An 18237-nucleotide genomic window follows, 5' to 3' on the forward strand; every position below is an offset into this window, starting at 1 on the left:
AGCCAACTGCACGCAGTGTTCCTAAGTGATCTCCCTCCCAAGTACTGACTGCGCTCGACGCTTCTTAACTTCGGTGATCGGACGAGAACCGGTGTTTTCAGCGTGATATGGCCGTTGCCGAGAGTGCTAGATAATAATTCGAATTTAAATTAAGTGAGACAAATTAACCATCATCTTTTTAAAACAATAACAAAAAGAAAATATGTTTGCTTTTTTCATATCTATTGGAATTTAAAAGAGGAAAAAAAGTGAAAAAGCCAACGGCACGCAGTGTTCCTAAGTGGTCTCCCTTCCAAGTACTGACTGTGCTCGACGCTGCTTAACTTCGGTGATCGGACGAGAACCGGTGTTTTCAGCGTGATATGGCCGTTGCCGAGAGTGCTATTTAATAATTCGAATTTAAATTAAGTGAGACAAATTAACCTTCATCTTTTTAAAACAATAACAAAAAGAAAATATGTTTGCTTTTTTCATATCTATAGGAATTTAAAAGAGGAAAAAAAAGTGAAAAAGCCAACTGCACGCAGTGTTCCTAAGTGGTCTCCCTCCCAAGTACTGACTGCGCTCGACGCTTCTTAACTTCGGTGATCGGACGAGAACCGGTGTTTTCAGCGTGATATGGCCGTTGCCGAGAGTGCTAGATAATAATTCGAATTTAAATTAAGTGAGACAAATTAACCATCATCTTTTTAAAACAATAACAAAAAGAAAATATGTTTGCTTTTTTCATATCTATTGGAATTTAAAAGAGGAAAAAAAGTGAAAAAGCCAACGGCACGCAGTGTTCCTAAGTGGTCTCCCTTCCAAGTACTGACTGCGCTCGACGCTGCTTAACTTCGGTGATCGGACGAGAACCGGTGTTTTCAGCGTGATATGGTCGTTGCCGAGTGCTATTTAATAATTCGAATTTAAATTAAGTGAGACAAATTAACGTTCATCTTTTTAAAACAATAACAAAAAGAAAATATGTTGGCTTTTTTCAAATCTATAGGAATTTAAAAGAGGAAAAAAAGTGAAAAAGCCAACGGCACGCAGTGTTCCTAAGTGGTCTCCCTTCCAAGTACTGACTGCGCTCGACGCAGCTTAACTTCGGTGATCGGACGAGAACCGGCGTTTTCAGCGTGATATGGCCGTTGCCGAGAGTGCTATTTAATAATTCGAATTTAATTAACCTTCATCTTTATAAATCAATAATAAAAAGAAGATATGTTTGCTTTTTTCATATCTCATGGAATTTAAAAGAGGAAATAAAAGTGAAAAAGCCAACGGCACGCAAAGTTTCCAAGTACTGACTGCGCTCGACGCTGCTTAACTTCGGTGATCGGACGAGAACCGGTGTTTTCAGCGTGATATGGCCGTTGCCGAGAGTGCAAGATAATAATTCGAATTTAAATTAAGTGAGACAAATTGACCTTCATCTTTTTAAAACAATAACAAAAAGAAAATATGTTTGCTTTTTTCATATCTATTGGAATTTAAAAGAGGAAAAAAATAGTGAAAAAGCCAACGGCACGCAGTGTTCCTAAGTGTTCTCCCTCCCAAGTACTGACTGCGCTCGACGCTGCTTAACTTCGGTGATCGGACGAGAACCGGTGTTTTCAGCGTGATATGGCCGTTGCCGAGAGTGCTAGATAATAATTCGAATTTAAATTAAGTGAGACAAATTAACCTTCATCTTTTTAAAACAATAACAAAAAGAAAATATGTTGGCTTTTTTCATATCTATTGGAATTTAAAAGAGGAAAAAAAAGTGAAAAAGCCAACGGCACGCAGTGTTCCTAAGTGGTCTCCCTCCCAAGTAATTACTGCGCTCGACGCTGCTTAACTTCGGTGGTCCGACGAGAACCGGTGTTTTCAGCGTGATATGGCCGTTGCCGAGAGTGCTAGATAATAATTCGAATTTAAATTAAGTGAGACAAATTAACCATCATCTTTTTAAAACAATAACAAAAAGAATATATGTTTGCTTTTTTCATATCTATTGGAATTTAAAAGAGGAAAAAAAGTGAAAAAGCCAACGGCACGCAGTGTTCCTAAGTGGTCTCCCTCCCAAGTACTGACTGCGCTCGACGCTGCTTAACTTCGGTGATCGGACGAGAACCGGTGTTTTCAGCGTGATATGGCCGCTGCCGAGAGTGCTATTTAATAATTCGAATTTAAATTAAGTGAGACAAATTAACCTTCATCTTTTTAAAACAATAACAAAAAGAAAATATGTTGGCTTTTTTCATATCTATTGGAATTTAAAAGAGGAATAAAAAGTGAAAAAGCCAACGGCACGCAGTGTTCCTAAGTGGTCTCCCTCCCAAGTACTGACTGCGCTCGACGCTGCTTAACTTCGGTGATCCGACGAGAACCGGTCTTTTCAGCGTGATATGGCCGTTGCCGAGAGTGCTAGATAATAATTCGAATTTAAATTAAGTGAGACAAATTAACCTTCATCTTTTTAAAACAATAACAAAAAGAAAATATGTTGGCTTTTTTCATATCTATTGGAATTTAAAAGAGGAAAAAAAAGTGAAAAAGCCAACGGCACGCAGTGTTCCTAAGTGGTCTCCCTCCCAAGTACTGACTGCGCTCGACGCTGCTTAACTTCGGTGATCCGACGAGAACCGGTGTTTTCAGCGTGATATGGCCGTTGCCGAGAGTGCTAGATAATAATTCGAATTTAAATTAAGTGAGACAAATTGACCTTCATCTTTTTAAAACAATAACAAAAAGAAAATATGTTTGCTTTTTTCATATCTATAGGAATTTAAAAGAGGAAAAAAAAGTGAAAAAGCCAACTGCACGCAGTGTTCCTAAGTGATCTCCCTCCCAAGTACTGACTGCGCTCGACGCTTCTTAACTTCGGTGATCGGACGAGAACCGGTGTTTTCAGCGTGATATGGCCGTTGCCGAGAGTGCTAGATAATAATTCGAATTTAAATTAAGTGAGACAAATTAACCATCATCTTTTTAAAACAATAACAAAAAGAAAATATGTTTGCTTTTTTCATATCTATTGGAATTTAAAAGAGGAAAAAAAGTGAAAAAGCCAACGGCACGCAGTGTTCCTAAGTGGTCTCCCTTCCAAGTACTGACTGTGCTCGACGCTGCTTAACTTCGGTGATCGGACGAGAACCGGTGTTTTCAGCGTGATATGGCCGTTGCCGAGAGTGCTATTTAATAATTCGAATTTAAATTAAGTGAGACAAATTAACCTTCATCTTTTTAAAACAATAACAAAAAGAAAATATGTTTGCTTTTTTCATATCTATAGGAATTTAAAAGAGGAAAAAAAAGTGAAAAAGCCAACTGCACGCAGTGTTCCTAAGTGGTCTCCCTCCCAAGTACTGACTGCGCTCGACGCTTCTTAACTTCGGTGATCGGACGAGAACCGGTGTTTTCAGCGTGATATGGCCGTTGCCGAGAGTGCTAGATAATAATTCGAATTTAAATTAAGTGAGACAAATTAACCATCATCTTTTTAAAACAATAACAAAAAGAAAATATGTTTGCTTTTTTCATATCTATTGGAATTTAAAAGAGGAAAAAAAGTGAAAAAGCCAACGGCACGCAGTGTTCCTAAGTGGTCTCCCTTCCAAGTACTGACTGCGCTCGACGCTGCTTAACTTCGGTGATCGGACGAGAACCGGTGTTTTCAGCGTGATATGGCCGTTGCCGAGTGCTATTTAATAATTCGAATTTAAATTAAGTGAGACAAATTAACGTTCATCTTTTTAAAACAATAACAAAAAGAAAATATGTTGGCTTTTTTCAAATCTATAGGAATTTAAAAGAGGAAAAAAAGTGAAAAAGCCAACGGCACGCAGTGTTCCTAAGTGGTCTCCCTTCCAAGTACTGACTGCGCTCGACGCAGCTTAACTTCGGTGATCGGACGAGAACCGGCGTTTTCAGCGTGATATGGCCGTTGCCGAGAGTGCTATTTAATAATTCGAATTTAATTAACCTTCATCTTTATAAATCAATAATAAAAAGAAGATATGTTTGCTTTTTTCATATCTCATGGAATTTAAAAGAGGAAATAAAAGTGAAAAAGCCAACGGCACGCAAAGTTTCCAAGTACTGACTGCGCTCGACGCTGCTTAACTTCGGTGATCGGACGAGAACCGGTGTTTTCAGCGTGATATGGCCGTTGCCGAGAGTGCAAGATAATAATTCGAATTTAAATTAAGTGAGACAAATTGACCTTCATCTTTTTAAAACAATAACAAAAAGAAAATATGTTTGCTTTTTTCATATCTATTGGAATTTAAAAGAGGAAAAAAAAGTGAAAAAGCCAACGGCACGCAGTGTTCCTAAGTTGTCTCCCTCCCAAGTATTGACTGCGCTCGACGCTGCTTAACTTCGGTGATCGGACGAGAACCGGTGTTTTCAGCGTGATATGGCCGTTGCCGAGAGTGCTAGATAATAATTCGAATTTAAATTAAGTGAGACAAATTGACCTTCATCTTTTTAAAACAATAACAAAAAGAAAATATGTTTGCTTTTTTCATATCTATAGGAATTTAAAAGAGGAAAAAAAAGTGAAAAAGCCAACGGCACGCAGTGTTCCTAAGTGGTCTCCCTCCCAAGTACTGACAGCGCTCGACGCTGCTTAACTTCGGTGATCGGACGAGAACCGGTGTTTTCAGCGTGATATGGCCGTTGCCGAGAGTGCTAGATAATAATTCGAATTTAAATTAAGTGAGACAAATTAACCTTCATCTTTTTAAAACAATAACAAAAAGGAAATATGTTTGCTTTTTTCATATCTATTGGAATTTAAAAAAGGAAAAAAAAGTGAAAAAGCCAACGGCACGCAGTGTTCCTAAGTGGTCTCCCTCCCAAGTACTGACTGCGCTCGACGCTTCTTAACTTCGATGATCGGACGAGAACCGGTGTTTTCAGCGTGATATGGCCGTTGCCGAGAGTGCTAGATAATAATTCGAATTTAAATTAAGTGAGACAAATTAACCATCATCTTTTTAAAACAATAACAAAAAGAAAATATGTTTGCTTTTTTCATATCTATTGGAATTTAAAAGAGGAAAAAAAAGTGAAAAAGCCAACGGCACGCAGTGTTCCTAAGTGTTCTCCCTCCCAAGAACTGACTGCGCTCAACGCTGCTTAACTTCGGTGATCGGACGAGAACCGGTGTTTTCAGCGTGATATGGCCGTTGCCGAGAGTGCAAGATAATAATTCGAATTTAAATTAAGTGAGACAAATTGACCTTCATCTTTTTAAAACAATAACAAAAAGAAAATATGTTTGCTTTTTTCATATCTATTGGAATTTAAAAGAGGAAAAAAAAGTGAAAAAGCCAACGGCACGCAGTGTTCCTAAGTTGTCTCCCTCCCAAGTATTGACTGCGCTCGACGCTTCTTAACTTCGATGATCGGACGAGAACCGGTGTTTTCAGCGTGATATGGCCGTTGCCGAGAGTGCTAGATAATAATTCGAATTTAAATTAAGTGAGACAAATTAACCATCATCTTTTTAAAACAATAACAAAAAGAAAATATGTTTGCTTTTTTCATATCTATTGGAATTTAAAAGAGGAAAAAAAAGTGAAAAAGCCAACGGCACGCAGTGTTCCTAAGTGTTCTCCCTCCCAAGTACTGACTGCGCTCAACGCTGCTTAACTTCGGTGATCGGACGAGAACCGGTGTTTTCAGCGTGATATGGCCGTTGCCGAGAGTGCTATTTAATAATTCGAATTTAAATTAAGTGAGACAAATTAACCTTCATCTTTTTAAAACAATAACAAAAAGAAAATATGTTTGCTTTTTTCATATCTATAGGAATTTAAAAGAGGAAAAAAAAGTGAAAAAGCCAACTGCACGCAGTGTTCCTAAGTGGTCTCCCTCCCAAGTACTGACTGCGCTCGACGCTTCTTAACTTCGGTGATCGGACGAGAACCGGTGTTTTCAGCGTGATATGGCCGTTGCCGAGTGCTATTTAATAATTCGAATTTAAATTAAGTGAGACAAATTAACGTTCATCTTTTTAAAACAATAACAAAAAGAAAATATGTTGGCTTTTTTCAAATCTATAGGAATTTAAAAGAGGAAAAAAAAGTGAAAAGGCCAACGGCACGCAGTGTTCCTAAGTGGTCTCCCTCCCAAGTACTGACTGCGCTCGACGCAGCTTAACTTCGGTGATCGGACGAGAACCGGCGTTTTCAGCGTGATATGGCCGTTGCCGAGAGTGCTATTTAATAATTCGAATTTAATTAACCTTCATCTTTATAAATCAATAATAAAAAGAAGATATGTTTGCTTTTTTCATATCTCATGGAATTTAAAAGAGGAAATAAAAGTGAAAAAGCCAACGGCACGCAAAGTTTCCAAGTACTGACTGCGCTCGACGCTGCTTAACTTCGGTGATCGGACGAGAACCGGTGTTTTCAGCGTGATATGGCCGTTGCCGAGAGTGCAAGATAATAATTCGAATTTAAATTAAGTGAGACAAATTGACCTTCATCTTTTTAAAACAATAACAAAAAGAAAATATGTTTGCTTTTTTCATATCTATTGGAATTTAAAAGAGGAAAAAAAGTGAAAAAGCCAACGGCACGCAGTGTTCCTAAGTTGTCTCCCTCCCAAGTATTGACTGCGCTCGACGCTGCTTAACTTCGGTGATCGGACGAGAACCGGTGTTTTCAGCGTGATATGGCCGTTGCCGAGAGTGCTAGATAATAATTCGAATTTAAATTAAGTGAGACAAATTGACCTTCATCTTTTTAAAACAATAACAAAAAGAAAATATGTTTGCTTTTTTCATATCTATAGGAATTTAAAAGAGGAAAAAAAAGTGAAAAAGCCAACGGCACGCAGTGTACCTAAGTGGTCTCCCTCCCAAGTACTGACTGCGCTCGACGCTGCTTAACTTCGGTGATCGGACGAGAACCGGTGTTTTCAGCGTGATATGGCCGTTGCCGAGAGTGCTAGATAATAATTCGAATTTAAATTAAGTGAGACAAATTAACCTTCATCTTTTTAAAACAATAACAAAAAGGAAATATGTTTGCTTTTTTCATATCTATTGGAATTTAAAAAAGGAAAAAAAAGTGAAAAAGCCAACGGCACGCAGTGTTCCTAAGTGGTCTCCCTCCCAAGTACTGACTGCGCTCGACGCTTCTTAACTTCGATGATCGGACGAGAACCGGTGTTTTCAGCGTGATATGGCCGTTGCCGAGAGTGCTAGATAATAATTCGAATTTAAATTAAGTGAGACAAATTAACCATCATCTTTTTAAAACAATAACAAAAAGAAAATATGTTTGCTTTTTTCATATCTATTGGAATTTAAAAGAGGAAAAAAAAGTGAAAAAGCCAACGGCACGCAGTGTTCCTAAGTGTTCTCCCTCCCAAGTACTGACTGCGCTCAACGCTGCTTAACTTCGGTGATCGGACGAGAACCGGTGTTTTCAGCGTGATATGGCCGTTGCCGAGAGTGCTATTTAATAATTCGAATTTAAATTAAGTGAGACAAATTAACCTTCATCTTTTTAAAACAATAACAACAAGTTGGGAAAACCAAAATATTACCTCTCCGAGTCAAGACGACTACTTACAAACTTATTTACCCAGATATGGAAATGTTTCTTAAGTTAAAATATATGAAATATTAAAGCAGTATACAAAGCATAGCAAATATACTGTAAATCAGACGACATTTTACATCCAATAATGATATACTTGTACACATTAAAATCATCCGATGGGGGAGAAACGGGAAATGAAGAGATAAAACTTTGGAGGGATACTACCTTTACGTGTTTGTAAAGGCCCAATTTTCTACTCCTCAACTGTATGCCCTCTATGTTCAAAGCCATATTCACAACAGGGTTGCCATATAAACACTATCCTCTCGTTTCACCTCAACGATTTTCTTAGTTTGTCAACATGACTGTTAACGTTACATAACACCAAAGCTTATTTGTGGCTACACACACTGAAAGTAAATGCGTACCATGAAAAGCATGAAAACACGAAGCTATTATCCGATTAGGATCAGACCTTTCACTGGTCTGGGCTGCGTTCAGCAGAGCTCACCAAAAAAGACAGCGGATTTTGGAAATGTTTACCGGTGAGCTCTGTCGTCATAGCTTTTCTCCGGTCATCGGCGTTTTATAAATGACGCTAGCGCAATAAAGCGTGCAAGGTACCAAGGCTTAACAAAAATTGTATGATAACATATTTATAGAGATAGATAACAACTTTTATAATTAAAATTAGAAACTAACATATCTCTTAAAATTCTCGCGTGATCAACTGGTTTCACGCCAATTAAATAGCTATAGTCCCATAGAGCTATTTGTATTGATTCATCCATGGTTTTTTCGCCAAGCTGAGAACTACACGTTTTACGTCACGTTATCCAAAAAGCCGACTATTTTCTTTGAAGACCGCGCTAGCTCAGCGCTAAGCACCGTGAAGTCAAAATTCAAAAACACAATCCCGTTATGTAGGACACTGCTAACAGCGCTGGGCTCTGCTGAACGCGGCCCAGATTTCCACCATGATTATATAATCTAAGCCTAATTATTTAATAGTGTATTTAACTTTCGGCTCACTCTGAACCGTTAATGTCTCTGCATTACAGAAACGAAAACCAAACCCAAGCGTTTACTTTTTGGTTCACTAGGCCTATTAACAAATAACAGTTCATTTGACCAACATTGTAGCGTTGCGCTTGTATTCACTTTAGGAAGGATTATGCTATAAACAGATGTAGTATAGCTTAAGTAATATATAAACATCCATTTTAAATAATAATATTAAAAAAAATCTTTGGAATATCAAAATGAAATAGAGCTTTAAAGCTACAAAAGTACTAAATGCATCATAATTACGAAAAATATTTCCACATATTCATTTTATATTATGGAAAACGGGAATATTAAGGTTCTGAAGGATTTCTTTACACATCAAAACAAAAACGAACTTCTAACGCAGCGCACTAGTGTAACAACGGACGGACACATATAGACAAACACATAGACTACTGTTTAACCCTTTCCGTATTAATTTTGAGTTTAGAGACATGATTATCTTAAATATTAATATAAATATAATTAATATTAAATATTTTCTTCGATAGTTGTTCGCCTTATTGAGCGTTACATCGTTTTGAAAAAGAATAATTAAACATTCTTGAGAGACTTGACTAATATTGGCGTTTGAAATGAAGCATACGCCGGTTGCGTCGCCTTACTCAAATAGGTAGTATATAAGGGTGTCGAATCGCAGCTATGGATAAGAACAGCGCAATTGCGTGAACCTTTGGTGGAAGCCCCACCTTAGGGAGGCCGGACGTTTCTCGTAACCCTGGCCGATCGCCGCGTATGTCTTAACCTTAACGATGATGATGGAGTAGAAGCCAGGTGTACAGAATGGTGTCCATGTGGGATGGACAAAAACAAAGACCAGAAGATGGTGGTGTTAGAAGCCAGGTGTACAGACTGGTGTCCATGTGGGATGGACAAAAACAAAGACCAGAAGATGGTGGTGTTAGAAGCCAGGTGTACAGACTGGTGTCCATGTGGGATGGACAAAGAGCAGATGACGGTGGTGATTAGAAGCCAGTGTGTACAGACTGCTGTCCATGTGGGATGGACAAAGACCACAAGAGGGTGGGGATTAGAAGCCAGTGTGTACAGACTGGTGTCCATGTGGGATGGACAAAGAGGAGCAGACGATTGTGATTAGAAGCCAGTGTGTACAGACTGGTGTCCATGTGGGATGGACAAAGACCAGAGGCTGGTGATGTTAGACAGGCAATGGAGTAATATCCTGTAAGTGTAATACAATTTTCGAAATTTCCGGAAATTGAGAACACGTTTGCTCCGATTTGCAAACTGCGAACGCGGTCACGTGGGTATAACAACAGACAGACACACACACACACACACACACACACCCACACACACACACACACACAGACACGTCGAAATTAGAACCTCTCCGTGACATACGTCACTCGGAGAGGTAAAAAGAAAATATGTTGGCTTTTTTCATATCTATTGGAATTTAAAAGAGGAAAAAAAAGTGAAAAAGCCAACGGCACGCAGTGTTCCTAAGTGGTCTCCCTCCCAAGTACTTACTGCGCTCGACGCTGCTTAACTTCGGTGATCCGACGAGAACCGGTGTTTTCAGCGTGATATGGCCGTTGCCGAGAGTGCTAGATAATAATTCGAATTTAAATTAAGTGAGACAAATTGACCTTCATCTTTTTAATACAATAACAAAAAGAAAATATGTTTGCTTTTTTCATATCTATAGGAATTTAAAAGAGGAAAAAAATAGTGAAAAAGCCAACGGCACGCAGTGTTCCTAAGTGGTCTCCCTCCCAAGTACTGACTGCGCCCGACGCTGCTTAACTTCGGTGATCGGACGAGAACCGGTGTTTTCAGCGTGATATGGCCGTTGCCGAGAGTGCTATTTAATAATTCGAATTTAAATTAAGTGAGACAAATTAACCTTCATCTTTTTAAAACAATAACAAAAGAAAATATGTTTGCTTTTTTCATATCTATAGGAATTTAAAAGAGGAAAAAAAAGTGAAAAAGCCAACGGCACGCAGTGTTCCTAAGTGGTCTCCCTCCCAAGTACTGACTGCGCTCGACGCTGCTTAACTTCGGTGATCGGACGAGAACCGGTGTTTTCAGCGTGATATGGCCGTTGCCGAGAGTGCTAGATAATAATTCGAATTTAAATTAAGTGAGACAAATTAACCATCATCTTTTTAAAACAATAACAAAAAGAAAATATGTTTGCTTTTTTCATATCTATTGGAATTTAAAAGAGGAAAAAAAAGTGAAAAAGCCAACGGCACGCAGTGTTCCTAAGTGGTCTCCCTCCCAAGTACTGACTGCGCTCGACGCTGCTTAACTTCGGTGATCGGACGAGAACCGGTGTTTTCAGCGTGATATGGCCGTTGCCGAGAGTGCTATTTAATAATTCGAATTTAAATTAAGTGAGACAAATTAACCTTCATCTTTTTAAAACAATAACAAAAGAAAATATGTTTGCTTTTTTCATATCTATAGGAATTTAAAAGAGGAAAAAAAGTGAAAAAGCCAACGGCACGCAGTGTTCCTAAGTGGTCTCCCTCCCAAGTACTGACTGCGCTCGACGCTGCTTAACTTCGGTGATCGGACGAGAACCGGTGTTTTCAGCGTGATATGGCCGTTGCCGAGTGCTATTTAATAATTCGAATTTAAATTAAGTGAGACAAATTAACGTTCATCTTTTTAAAACAATAACAAAAAGAAAATATGTTGGCTTTTTTCAAATCTATAGGAATTTAAAAGAGGATAAAAAAGTGAAAAGGCCAACGGCACGCAGTGTTCCTAAGTGGTCTCCCTCCCAAGTACTGACTGCGCTCGACGCAGCTTAACTTCGGTGATCGGACGAGAACCGGCGTTTTCAGCGTGATATGGCCGTTGCCGAGAGTGCTATTTAATAATTCGAATTTAATTAACCTTCATCTTTATAAATCAATAATAAAAAGAAGATATGTTTGCTTTTTTCATATCTCATGGAATTTAAAAGAGGAAATAAAAGTGAAAAAGCCAACGGCACGCAAAGTTTCCAAGTACTGACTGCGCTCGACGCTGCTTAACTTCGGTGATCGGACGAGAACCGGTGTTTTCAGCGTGATATGGCCGTTGCCGAGAGTGCAAGATAATAATTCGAATTTAAATTAAGTGAGACAAATTGACCTTCATCTTTTTAAAACAATAACAAAAAGAAAATATGTTTGCTTTTTTCATATCTATTGGAATTTAAAAGAGGAAAAAAAAGTGAAAAAGCCAACGGCACGCAGTGTTCCTAAGTTGTCTCCCTCCCAAGTATTGACTGCGCTCGACGCTGCTTAACTTCGGTGATCGGACGAGAACCGGTGTTTTCAGCGTGATATGGCCGTTGCCGAGAGTGCTAGATAATAATTCGAATTTAAATTAAGTGAGACAAATTGACCTTCATCTTTTTAAAACAATAACAAAAAGGAAATTTGTTTGCTTTTTTCATATCTATTGGAATTTAAAAAAGGAAAAAAAAGTGAAAAAGCCAACGGCACGCAGTGTTCCTAAGTGGTCTCCCTCCCAAGTACTGACTGCGCTCGACGCTTCTTAACTTCGATGATCGGACGAGAACCGGTGTTTTCAGCGTGATATGGCCGTTGCCGAGAGTGCTAGATAATAATTCGAATTTAAATTAAGTGAGACAAATTAACCATCATCTTTTTAAAACAATAACAAAAAGAAAATATGTTTGCTTTTTTCATATCTATTGGAATTTAAAAGAGGAAAAAAAAGTGAAAAAGCCAACGGCACGCAGTGTTCCTAAGTGTTCTCCCTCCCAAGTACTGACTGCGCTCAACGCTGCTTAACTTCGGTGATCGGACGAGAACCGGTGTTTTCAGCGTGATATGGCCGTTGCCGAGAGTGCTATTTAATAATTCGAATTTAAATTAAGTGAGACAAATTAACCTTCATCTTTTTAAAACAATAACAACAAGTTGGGAAAACCAAAATATTACCTCTCCGAGTCAAGACGACTACTTACAAACTTATTTACCCAGATATGGAAATGTTTCTTAAGTTAAAATATATGAAATATTAAAGCAGTATACAAAGCATAGCAAATATACTGTAAATCAGACGACATTTTACATCCAATAATGATATACTTGTACACATTAAAATCATCCGATGGGGGAGAAACGGGAAATGAAGAGATAAAACTTTGGAGGGATACTACCTTTACGTGTTTGTAAAGGCCCAATTTTCTACTCCTCAACTGTATGCCCTCTATGTTCAAAGCCATATTCACAACAGGGTTTCCATATAAACACTATCCTCTCGTTTCACCTCAACGATTTTCTTAGTTTGTCAACATGACTGTTAACGTTACATAACACCAAAGCTTATTTGTGGCTACACACACTGAAAGTAAATGCGTACTATGAAAAGCATGAAAACACGAAGCTATTATCCGATTAGGATCAGACCTTTCACTGGTCTGGGCTGCGTTCAGCAGAGCTCACCAAAAAAGACAGCGGATTTTGGAAATGTTTACCGGTGAGCTCTGTCGTCATAGCTTTTCTCCGGTCATCGGCGTTTTATAAATGACGCTAGCGCAATAAAGCGTGCAAGGTACCAAGGCTTAACAAAAATTGTATGATAACATATTTATAGAGATAGATAACAACTTTTATAATTAAAATTAGAAACTAACATATCTCTTAAAATTCTCGCGTGATCAACTGGTTTCACGCCAATTAAATAGCTATAGTCCCATAGAGCTATTTGTATTGATTCATCCATGGTTTTTTCGCCAAGCTGAGAACTACACGTTTTACGTCACGTTATCCAAAAAGCCGACTATTTTCTTTGAAGACCGCGCTAGCTCAGCGCTAAGCACCGTGAAGTCAAAATTCAAAAACACAATCCCGTTATGTAGGACACTGCTAACAGCGCTGGGCTCTGCTGAACGCGGCCCAGATTTCCACCATGATTATATAATCTAAGCCTAATTATTTAATAGTGTATTTAACTTTCGGCTCACTCTGAACCGTTAATGTCTCTGCATTACAGAAACGAAAACCAAACCCAAGCGTTTACTTTTTGGTTCACTAGGCCTATTAACAAATAACAGTTCATTTGACCAACATTGTAGCGTTGCGCTTGTATTCACTTTAGGAAGGATTATGCTATAAACAGATGTAGTATAGCTTAAGTAATATATAAACATCCATTTTAAATAATAATATTAAAAAAAATCTTTGGAATATCAAAATGAAATAGAGCTTTAAAGCTACAAAAGTACTAAATGCATCATAATTACGAAAAATATTTCCACATATTCATTTTATATTATGGAAAACGGGAATATTAAGGTTCTGAAGGATTTCTTTACACATCAAAACAAAAACGAACTTCTAACGCAGCGCACTAGTGTAACAACGGACGGACACATATAGACAAACACATAGACTACTGTTTAACCCTTTCCGTATTAATTTTGAGTTTAGAGACATGATTATCTTAAATATTAATATAAATATAATTAATATTAAATATTTTCTTCGATAGTTGTTCGCCTTATTGAGCGTTACATCGTTTTGAAAAAGAATAATTAAACATTCTTGAGAGACTTGACTAATATTGGCGTTTGAAATGAAGCATACGCCGGTTGCGTCGCCTTACTCAAATAGGTAGTATATAAGGGTGTCGAATCGCAGCTATGGATAAGAACAGCGCAATTGCGTGAACCTTTGGTGGAAGCCCCACCTTAGGGAGGCCGGACGTTTCTCGTAACCCTGGCCGATCGCCGCGTATGTCTTAACCTTAACGATGATGATGGAGTAGAAGCCAGGTGTACAGAATGGTGTCCATGTGGGATGGACAAAAACAAAGACCAGAAGATGGTGGTGTTAGAAGCCAGGTGTACAGACTGGTGTCCATGTGGGATGGACAAAAACAAAGACCAGAAGATGGTGGTGTTAGAAGCCAGGTGTACAGACTGCTGTCCATGTGGGATGGACAAAGACCACAAGAGGGTGGGGATTAGAAGCCAGTGTGTACAGACTGGTGTCCATGTGGGATGGACAAAGAGGAGCAGACGATTGTGATTAGAAGCCAGTGTGTACAGACTGGTGTCCATGTGGGATGGACAAAGACCAGAGGCTGGTGATGTTAGACAGGCAATGGAGTAATATCCTGTAAGTGTAATACAATTTTCGAAATTTCCGGAAATTGAGAACACGTTTGCTCCGATTTGCAAACTGCGAACGCGGTCACGTGGGTATAACAACAGACAGACACACACACACACACACACACACACCCACACACACACACACACACAGACACGTCGAAATTAGAACCTCTCCGTGACATACGTCACTCGGAGAGGTAAAAAGAAAATATGTTGGCTTTTTTCATATCTATTGGAATTTAAAAGAGGAAAAAAAAAGTGAAAAAGCCAACGGCACGCAGTGTTCCTAAGTGGTCTCCCTCCCAAGTACTTACTGCGCTCGACGCTGCTTAACTTCGGTGATCCGACGAGAACCGGTGTTTTCAGCGTGATATGGCCGTTGCCGAGAGTGCTAGATAATAATTCGAATTTAAATTAAGTGAGACAAATTGACCTTCATCTTTTTAATACAATAACAAAAAGAAAATATGTTTGCTTTTTTCATATCTATAGGAATTTAAAAGAGGAAAAAAATAGTGAAAAAGCCAACGGCACGCAGTGTTCCTAAGTGGTCTCCCTCCCAAGTACTGACTGCGCCCGACGCTGCTTAACTTCGGTGATCGGACGAGAACCGGTGTTTTCAGCGTGATATGGCCGTTGCCGAGAGTGCTATTTAATAATTCGAATTTAAATTAAGTGAGACAAATTAACCTTCATCTTTTTAAAACAATAACAAAAGAAAATATGTTTGCTTTTTTCATATCTATAGGAATTTAAAAGTGACGAGAACCGGTGTTTTCAGCGTGATATGGCCGTTGCCGAGAGTGCTATTTAATAATTCGAATTTAAATTAAGTGAAAAAAAGAAAATATGTTTGCTTTTTTCATATCTATAGGAATTTAAAAGAGGAAAAAAAAGTGAAAAAGCCAACGGCAACGAGAACCGGTGTTTTCAGCGTGATATGGCCGTTGCCGAGAGTGCTAGATAATAATTAGAAAATATGTTTGCTTTTTTCATATCTATTGGAATTTAAAAGAGGAAAAAAAAGTGAAAAAGCCAACGGCACGCAGTGTTCCTAAGTGGTCTCCCTCCCAAGTACTGACTGCGCTCGACGCTGCTTAACTTCGGTGATCGGACGAGAACCGGTGTTTTCAGCGTGATATGGCCGTTGCCGAGAGTGCTATTTAATAATTCGAATTTAAATTAAGTGAGACAAATTAACCTTCATCTTTTTAAAACAATAACAAAAGAAAATATGTTTGCTTTTTTCATATCTATAGGAATTTAAAAGAGGAAAAAAAGTGAAAAAGCCAACGGCACGCAGTGTTCCTAAGTGGTCTCCCTCCCAAGTACTGACTGCGCTCGACGCTGCTTAACTTCGGTGATCGGACGAGAACCGGTGTTTTCAGCGTGATATGGCCGTTGCCGAGAGTGCTATTTAATAATTCGAATTTAAATTAAGTGAGACAAATTAACCATCATCTTTTTAAAACAATAACAAAAAGAAAATATGTTTGCTTTTTTCATATCTATTGGAATTTAAAAGAGGAAAAAAAAGTGAAAAAGCCAACGGCACGCAGTGTTCCTAAGTGTTCTCCCTCCCAAGTACTGACTGCGCTCAACGCTGCTTAACTTCGGTGATCGGACGAGAACCGGTGTTTTCAGCGTGATATGGCCGTTGCCGAGAGTGCTATTTAATAATTCGAATTTAAATTAAGTGAGACAAATTAACCTTCATCTTTTTAAAACAATAACAAAAAGAAAATATGTTGGCTTTTTTCATATCTATTGGAATTTAAAAGAGGAAAAAAAAGTGAAAAAGCCAACGGCACGCAGTGTTCCTAAGTGGTCTCCCTCCCAAGTACTTACTGCGCTCGACGCTGCTTAACTTCGGTGATCCGACGAGAACCGGAGTTTTCAGCGTGATATGGCCGTTGCCGAGAGTGCTAGATAATAATTCGAATTTAAATTAAGTGAGACAAATTGACCTTCATCTTTTTAATACAATAACAAAAAGAAAATATGTTTGCTTTTTTCATATCTATAGGAATTTAAAAGAGGAAAAAAATAGTGAAAAAGCCAACGGCACGCAGTGTTCCTAAGTGTTCTCCCTCCCAAGTACTGACTGCGCTCGACGCTGCTTAACTTCGGTGATCGGACGAGAACCGGTGTTTTCAGCGTGATATGGCTGTTGCCGAGAGTGCTATTTAATAATTCGAATTTAATTAACCTTCATCTTTATAAATCAATAAGAAAAAGAAGATTTGTTTGCTTTTTTCATATCTCATGGAATTTAAAAGAGGAAATAAAAGTGAAAAAGCCAACGGCACGCAAAGTTTACAAGTACTGACTGCGCTCGACGCTGCTTAACTTCGGTGATCGGACGAGAACCGGTGTTTTCAGCGTGATATGGCCGTTGCCGAGAGTGCTAGATAATAATTCGAATTTAAATTAAGTGAGACAAATTAACCATCATCTTTTTAAAACAATAACAAAAAGAAAATATGTTTGCTTTCTTCATATCTATTGGAATTTAAAAGAGGAAAAAAAAGTGAAAAAGCCAACGGCACGCAGTGTTCCTAAGTGGCCTCCATCCCAAGTACTGACTGCGCTCGACGCTTCTTAACTTCGGTGATCGGACGAGAACCGGTGTTTTCAGCGTGATATGGCCGTTGCCGAGAGTGCTAGATAATAATTCGAATTTAAATTAAGTGAGACAAATTAACCATCATCTTTTTAAAACAATAACAAAAAGAAAATATGTTTGCTTTTTTCATATCTATTGGAATTTAAAAGAGGAAAAATAAGTGAAAAAGCCAACGGCACGCAGTGTTCCTAAGTGGTCTCCCTCCCAAGTACTGACTGCGCTCGACGCTTCTTAACTTCGGTGATCGGACGAGAACCGGTGTTTTCAGCGTGATATGGCCGTTGCCGAGAGTGCTAGATAATAATTCGAATTTAAATTAAGTGAGACAAATTAACCATCATCTTTTTAAAACAATAACAAAAAGAAAATATGTTTGCTTTCTTCATATCTATTGGAATTTAAAAGAGGAAAAAAAAGTGAAAAAGCCAACGGCACGCAGTGTTCCTAAGTGGTCTCCCTCCCAAGTACTGACTGCGCTCGACGCTGCTTAACTTCGGTGATCGGACGAGAACCGGTGTTTTCAGCGTGATATGGCCGTTGCCGAGAGTGCTATTTAATAATTCGAATTTAAATTAAGTGAGACAAATTAACCTTCATCTTTTTAAAACAATAACAAAAGAAAATATGTTTGCTTTTTTCATATCTATAGGAATTTAAAAGAGGAAAAAAAGTGAAAAAGCCAACGGCACGCAGTGTTCCTAAGTGGTCTCCCTCCCAAGTACTGACTGCGCTCGACGCTGCTTAACTTCGGTGATCGGACGAGAACCGGTGTTTTCAGCGTGATATGGCCGTTGCCGAGAGTGCTATTTAATAATTCGAATTTAAATTAAGTGAGACAAATTAACCATCATCTTTTTAAAACAATAACAAAAAGAAAATATGTTTGCTTTTTTCATATC

General features: G+C 38.5%; 29 non-coding genes and 23 pseudogenes across 29 annotated transcripts; all 52 read right to left on the bottom strand.

Moving 5' to 3' along the window:
- LOC149659802 (5S ribosomal RNA) lies at positions 1-119 on the bottom strand (annotated as a pseudogene).
- Positions 120-255: 136 nt separating this feature from the next.
- On the bottom strand, positions 256-374 carry LOC149659803 (5S ribosomal RNA). Its single transcript, XR_016369696.1, has one exon. It is a non-coding gene; the product is annotated as a 5S ribosomal RNA (ribosomal RNA).
- A 137-nt stretch (positions 375-511) lies between these two features.
- Positions 512-630, bottom strand: LOC149659804 (5S ribosomal RNA; annotated as a pseudogene).
- A 136-nt stretch (positions 631-766) lies between these two features.
- LOC149659805 (5S ribosomal RNA) lies at positions 767-885 on the bottom strand. Its single transcript, XR_016369722.1, has one exon. It is a non-coding gene; the product is annotated as a 5S ribosomal RNA (ribosomal RNA).
- Positions 886-1019: 134 nt separating this feature from the next.
- LOC149659806 (5S ribosomal RNA) lies at positions 1020-1138 on the bottom strand. Its single transcript, XR_016369234.1, has one exon. It is a non-coding gene; the product is annotated as a 5S ribosomal RNA (ribosomal RNA).
- Positions 1139-1260: 122 nt separating this feature from the next.
- Positions 1261-1363, bottom strand: LOC149659807 (5S ribosomal RNA; annotated as a pseudogene).
- A 138-nt stretch (positions 1364-1501) lies between these two features.
- On the bottom strand, positions 1502-1620 carry LOC149659808 (5S ribosomal RNA; annotated as a pseudogene).
- A 137-nt stretch (positions 1621-1757) lies between these two features.
- Positions 1758-1876, bottom strand: LOC149659809 (5S ribosomal RNA; annotated as a pseudogene).
- A 136-nt stretch (positions 1877-2012) lies between these two features.
- Positions 2013-2131, bottom strand: LOC149659810 (5S ribosomal RNA). Its single transcript, XR_016369512.1, has one exon. It is a non-coding gene; the product is annotated as a 5S ribosomal RNA (ribosomal RNA).
- A 137-nt stretch (positions 2132-2268) lies between these two features.
- Positions 2269-2387, bottom strand: LOC149659811 (5S ribosomal RNA; annotated as a pseudogene).
- A 137-nt stretch (positions 2388-2524) lies between these two features.
- On the bottom strand, positions 2525-2643 carry LOC149659812 (5S ribosomal RNA). Its single transcript, XR_016369601.1, has one exon. It is a non-coding gene; the product is annotated as a 5S ribosomal RNA (ribosomal RNA).
- A 137-nt stretch (positions 2644-2780) lies between these two features.
- On the bottom strand, positions 2781-2899 carry LOC149659813 (5S ribosomal RNA; annotated as a pseudogene).
- A 136-nt stretch (positions 2900-3035) lies between these two features.
- Positions 3036-3154, bottom strand: LOC149659814 (5S ribosomal RNA). The gene has a single exon (XR_016369697.1). It is a non-coding gene; the product is annotated as a 5S ribosomal RNA (ribosomal RNA).
- Positions 3155-3291: 137 nt separating this feature from the next.
- Positions 3292-3410, bottom strand: LOC149659815 (5S ribosomal RNA; annotated as a pseudogene).
- A 136-nt stretch (positions 3411-3546) lies between these two features.
- LOC149659816 (5S ribosomal RNA) lies at positions 3547-3665 on the bottom strand. The gene has a single exon (XR_016369453.1). It is a non-coding gene; the product is annotated as a 5S ribosomal RNA (ribosomal RNA).
- Positions 3666-3799: 134 nt separating this feature from the next.
- Positions 3800-3918, bottom strand: LOC149659817 (5S ribosomal RNA). Its single transcript, XR_016369235.1, has one exon. It is a non-coding gene; the product is annotated as a 5S ribosomal RNA (ribosomal RNA).
- A 122-nt stretch (positions 3919-4040) lies between these two features.
- LOC149659818 (5S ribosomal RNA) lies at positions 4041-4143 on the bottom strand (annotated as a pseudogene).
- Positions 4144-4280: 137 nt separating this feature from the next.
- LOC149659819 (5S ribosomal RNA) lies at positions 4281-4399 on the bottom strand (annotated as a pseudogene).
- A 137-nt stretch (positions 4400-4536) lies between these two features.
- On the bottom strand, positions 4537-4655 carry LOC149659820 (5S ribosomal RNA). Its single transcript, XR_016369715.1, has one exon. It is a non-coding gene; the product is annotated as a 5S ribosomal RNA (ribosomal RNA).
- Positions 4656-4792: 137 nt separating this feature from the next.
- On the bottom strand, positions 4793-4911 carry LOC149659821 (5S ribosomal RNA; annotated as a pseudogene).
- A 137-nt stretch (positions 4912-5048) lies between these two features.
- Positions 5049-5167, bottom strand: LOC149659822 (5S ribosomal RNA; annotated as a pseudogene).
- A 137-nt stretch (positions 5168-5304) lies between these two features.
- LOC149659823 (5S ribosomal RNA) lies at positions 5305-5423 on the bottom strand (annotated as a pseudogene).
- Positions 5424-5560: 137 nt separating this feature from the next.
- On the bottom strand, positions 5561-5679 carry LOC149659824 (5S ribosomal RNA). Its single transcript, XR_016369261.1, has one exon. It is a non-coding gene; the product is annotated as a 5S ribosomal RNA (ribosomal RNA).
- Positions 5680-5816: 137 nt separating this feature from the next.
- Positions 5817-5935, bottom strand: LOC149659825 (5S ribosomal RNA; annotated as a pseudogene).
- A 135-nt stretch (positions 5936-6070) lies between these two features.
- LOC149659826 (5S ribosomal RNA) lies at positions 6071-6189 on the bottom strand. The gene has a single exon (XR_016369746.1). It is a non-coding gene; the product is annotated as a 5S ribosomal RNA (ribosomal RNA).
- A 122-nt stretch (positions 6190-6311) lies between these two features.
- Positions 6312-6414, bottom strand: LOC149659827 (5S ribosomal RNA; annotated as a pseudogene).
- Positions 6415-6550: 136 nt separating this feature from the next.
- On the bottom strand, positions 6551-6669 carry LOC149659828 (5S ribosomal RNA; annotated as a pseudogene).
- A 137-nt stretch (positions 6670-6806) lies between these two features.
- LOC149659829 (5S ribosomal RNA) lies at positions 6807-6925 on the bottom strand. Its single transcript, XR_016369693.1, has one exon. It is a non-coding gene; the product is annotated as a 5S ribosomal RNA (ribosomal RNA).
- A 137-nt stretch (positions 6926-7062) lies between these two features.
- LOC149659830 (5S ribosomal RNA) lies at positions 7063-7181 on the bottom strand (annotated as a pseudogene).
- A 137-nt stretch (positions 7182-7318) lies between these two features.
- On the bottom strand, positions 7319-7437 carry LOC149659831 (5S ribosomal RNA). The gene has a single exon (XR_016369262.1). It is a non-coding gene; the product is annotated as a 5S ribosomal RNA (ribosomal RNA).
- A 2608-nt stretch (positions 7438-10045) lies between these two features.
- Positions 10046-10164, bottom strand: LOC149659832 (5S ribosomal RNA). The gene has a single exon (XR_016369538.1). It is a non-coding gene; the product is annotated as a 5S ribosomal RNA (ribosomal RNA).
- Positions 10165-10302: 138 nt separating this feature from the next.
- Positions 10303-10421, bottom strand: LOC149659833 (5S ribosomal RNA). The gene has a single exon (XR_016369501.1). It is a non-coding gene; the product is annotated as a 5S ribosomal RNA (ribosomal RNA).
- Positions 10422-10557: 136 nt separating this feature from the next.
- On the bottom strand, positions 10558-10676 carry LOC149659834 (5S ribosomal RNA). The gene has a single exon (XR_016369286.1). It is a non-coding gene; the product is annotated as a 5S ribosomal RNA (ribosomal RNA).
- Positions 10677-10813: 137 nt separating this feature from the next.
- Positions 10814-10932, bottom strand: LOC149659835 (5S ribosomal RNA). Its single transcript, XR_016369288.1, has one exon. It is a non-coding gene; the product is annotated as a 5S ribosomal RNA (ribosomal RNA).
- A 135-nt stretch (positions 10933-11067) lies between these two features.
- Positions 11068-11186, bottom strand: LOC149659836 (5S ribosomal RNA). The gene has a single exon (XR_016369290.1). It is a non-coding gene; the product is annotated as a 5S ribosomal RNA (ribosomal RNA).
- A 135-nt stretch (positions 11187-11321) lies between these two features.
- On the bottom strand, positions 11322-11440 carry LOC149659837 (5S ribosomal RNA). Its single transcript, XR_016369747.1, has one exon. It is a non-coding gene; the product is annotated as a 5S ribosomal RNA (ribosomal RNA).
- A 122-nt stretch (positions 11441-11562) lies between these two features.
- Positions 11563-11665, bottom strand: LOC149659838 (5S ribosomal RNA; annotated as a pseudogene).
- A 137-nt stretch (positions 11666-11802) lies between these two features.
- Positions 11803-11921, bottom strand: LOC149659839 (5S ribosomal RNA; annotated as a pseudogene).
- A 137-nt stretch (positions 11922-12058) lies between these two features.
- On the bottom strand, positions 12059-12177 carry LOC149659840 (5S ribosomal RNA; annotated as a pseudogene).
- A 137-nt stretch (positions 12178-12314) lies between these two features.
- LOC149659841 (5S ribosomal RNA) lies at positions 12315-12433 on the bottom strand. The gene has a single exon (XR_016369263.1). It is a non-coding gene; the product is annotated as a 5S ribosomal RNA (ribosomal RNA).
- A 2544-nt stretch (positions 12434-14977) lies between these two features.
- Positions 14978-15096, bottom strand: LOC149659842 (5S ribosomal RNA). The gene has a single exon (XR_016369539.1). It is a non-coding gene; the product is annotated as a 5S ribosomal RNA (ribosomal RNA).
- A 138-nt stretch (positions 15097-15234) lies between these two features.
- Positions 15235-15353, bottom strand: LOC149659843 (5S ribosomal RNA). The gene has a single exon (XR_016369502.1). It is a non-coding gene; the product is annotated as a 5S ribosomal RNA (ribosomal RNA).
- A 392-nt stretch (positions 15354-15745) lies between these two features.
- LOC149659844 (5S ribosomal RNA) lies at positions 15746-15864 on the bottom strand. Its single transcript, XR_016369291.1, has one exon. It is a non-coding gene; the product is annotated as a 5S ribosomal RNA (ribosomal RNA).
- Positions 15865-15999: 135 nt separating this feature from the next.
- Positions 16000-16118, bottom strand: LOC149659845 (5S ribosomal RNA). Its single transcript, XR_016369292.1, has one exon. It is a non-coding gene; the product is annotated as a 5S ribosomal RNA (ribosomal RNA).
- Positions 16119-16255: 137 nt separating this feature from the next.
- On the bottom strand, positions 16256-16374 carry LOC149659846 (5S ribosomal RNA). Its single transcript, XR_016369264.1, has one exon. It is a non-coding gene; the product is annotated as a 5S ribosomal RNA (ribosomal RNA).
- Positions 16375-16511: 137 nt separating this feature from the next.
- LOC149659847 (5S ribosomal RNA) lies at positions 16512-16630 on the bottom strand. Its single transcript, XR_016369220.1, has one exon. It is a non-coding gene; the product is annotated as a 5S ribosomal RNA (ribosomal RNA).
- Positions 16631-16768: 138 nt separating this feature from the next.
- LOC149659848 (5S ribosomal RNA) lies at positions 16769-16887 on the bottom strand (annotated as a pseudogene).
- A 122-nt stretch (positions 16888-17009) lies between these two features.
- On the bottom strand, positions 17010-17112 carry LOC149659849 (5S ribosomal RNA; annotated as a pseudogene).
- Positions 17113-17249: 137 nt separating this feature from the next.
- LOC149659850 (5S ribosomal RNA) lies at positions 17250-17368 on the bottom strand (annotated as a pseudogene).
- A 137-nt stretch (positions 17369-17505) lies between these two features.
- Positions 17506-17624, bottom strand: LOC149659851 (5S ribosomal RNA). The gene has a single exon (XR_016369773.1). It is a non-coding gene; the product is annotated as a 5S ribosomal RNA (ribosomal RNA).
- A 137-nt stretch (positions 17625-17761) lies between these two features.
- LOC149659852 (5S ribosomal RNA) lies at positions 17762-17880 on the bottom strand. Its single transcript, XR_016369293.1, has one exon. It is a non-coding gene; the product is annotated as a 5S ribosomal RNA (ribosomal RNA).
- A 135-nt stretch (positions 17881-18015) lies between these two features.
- LOC149659853 (5S ribosomal RNA) lies at positions 18016-18134 on the bottom strand. Its single transcript, XR_016369294.1, has one exon. It is a non-coding gene; the product is annotated as a 5S ribosomal RNA (ribosomal RNA).
- Between the last annotated feature and the right edge of the window lie 103 nt (positions 18135-18237).

The sequence above is a fragment of the Phalangium opilio genome, unplaced genomic scaffold (assembly GCF_054372755.1).
Source record: "Phalangium opilio isolate 3A_F unplaced genomic scaffold, DU_Popi_V2 ptg000070l_1, whole genome shotgun sequence".
Taxonomy (NCBI): Eukaryota; Metazoa; Arthropoda; class Arachnida; order Opiliones; family Phalangiidae; genus Phalangium; species Phalangium opilio.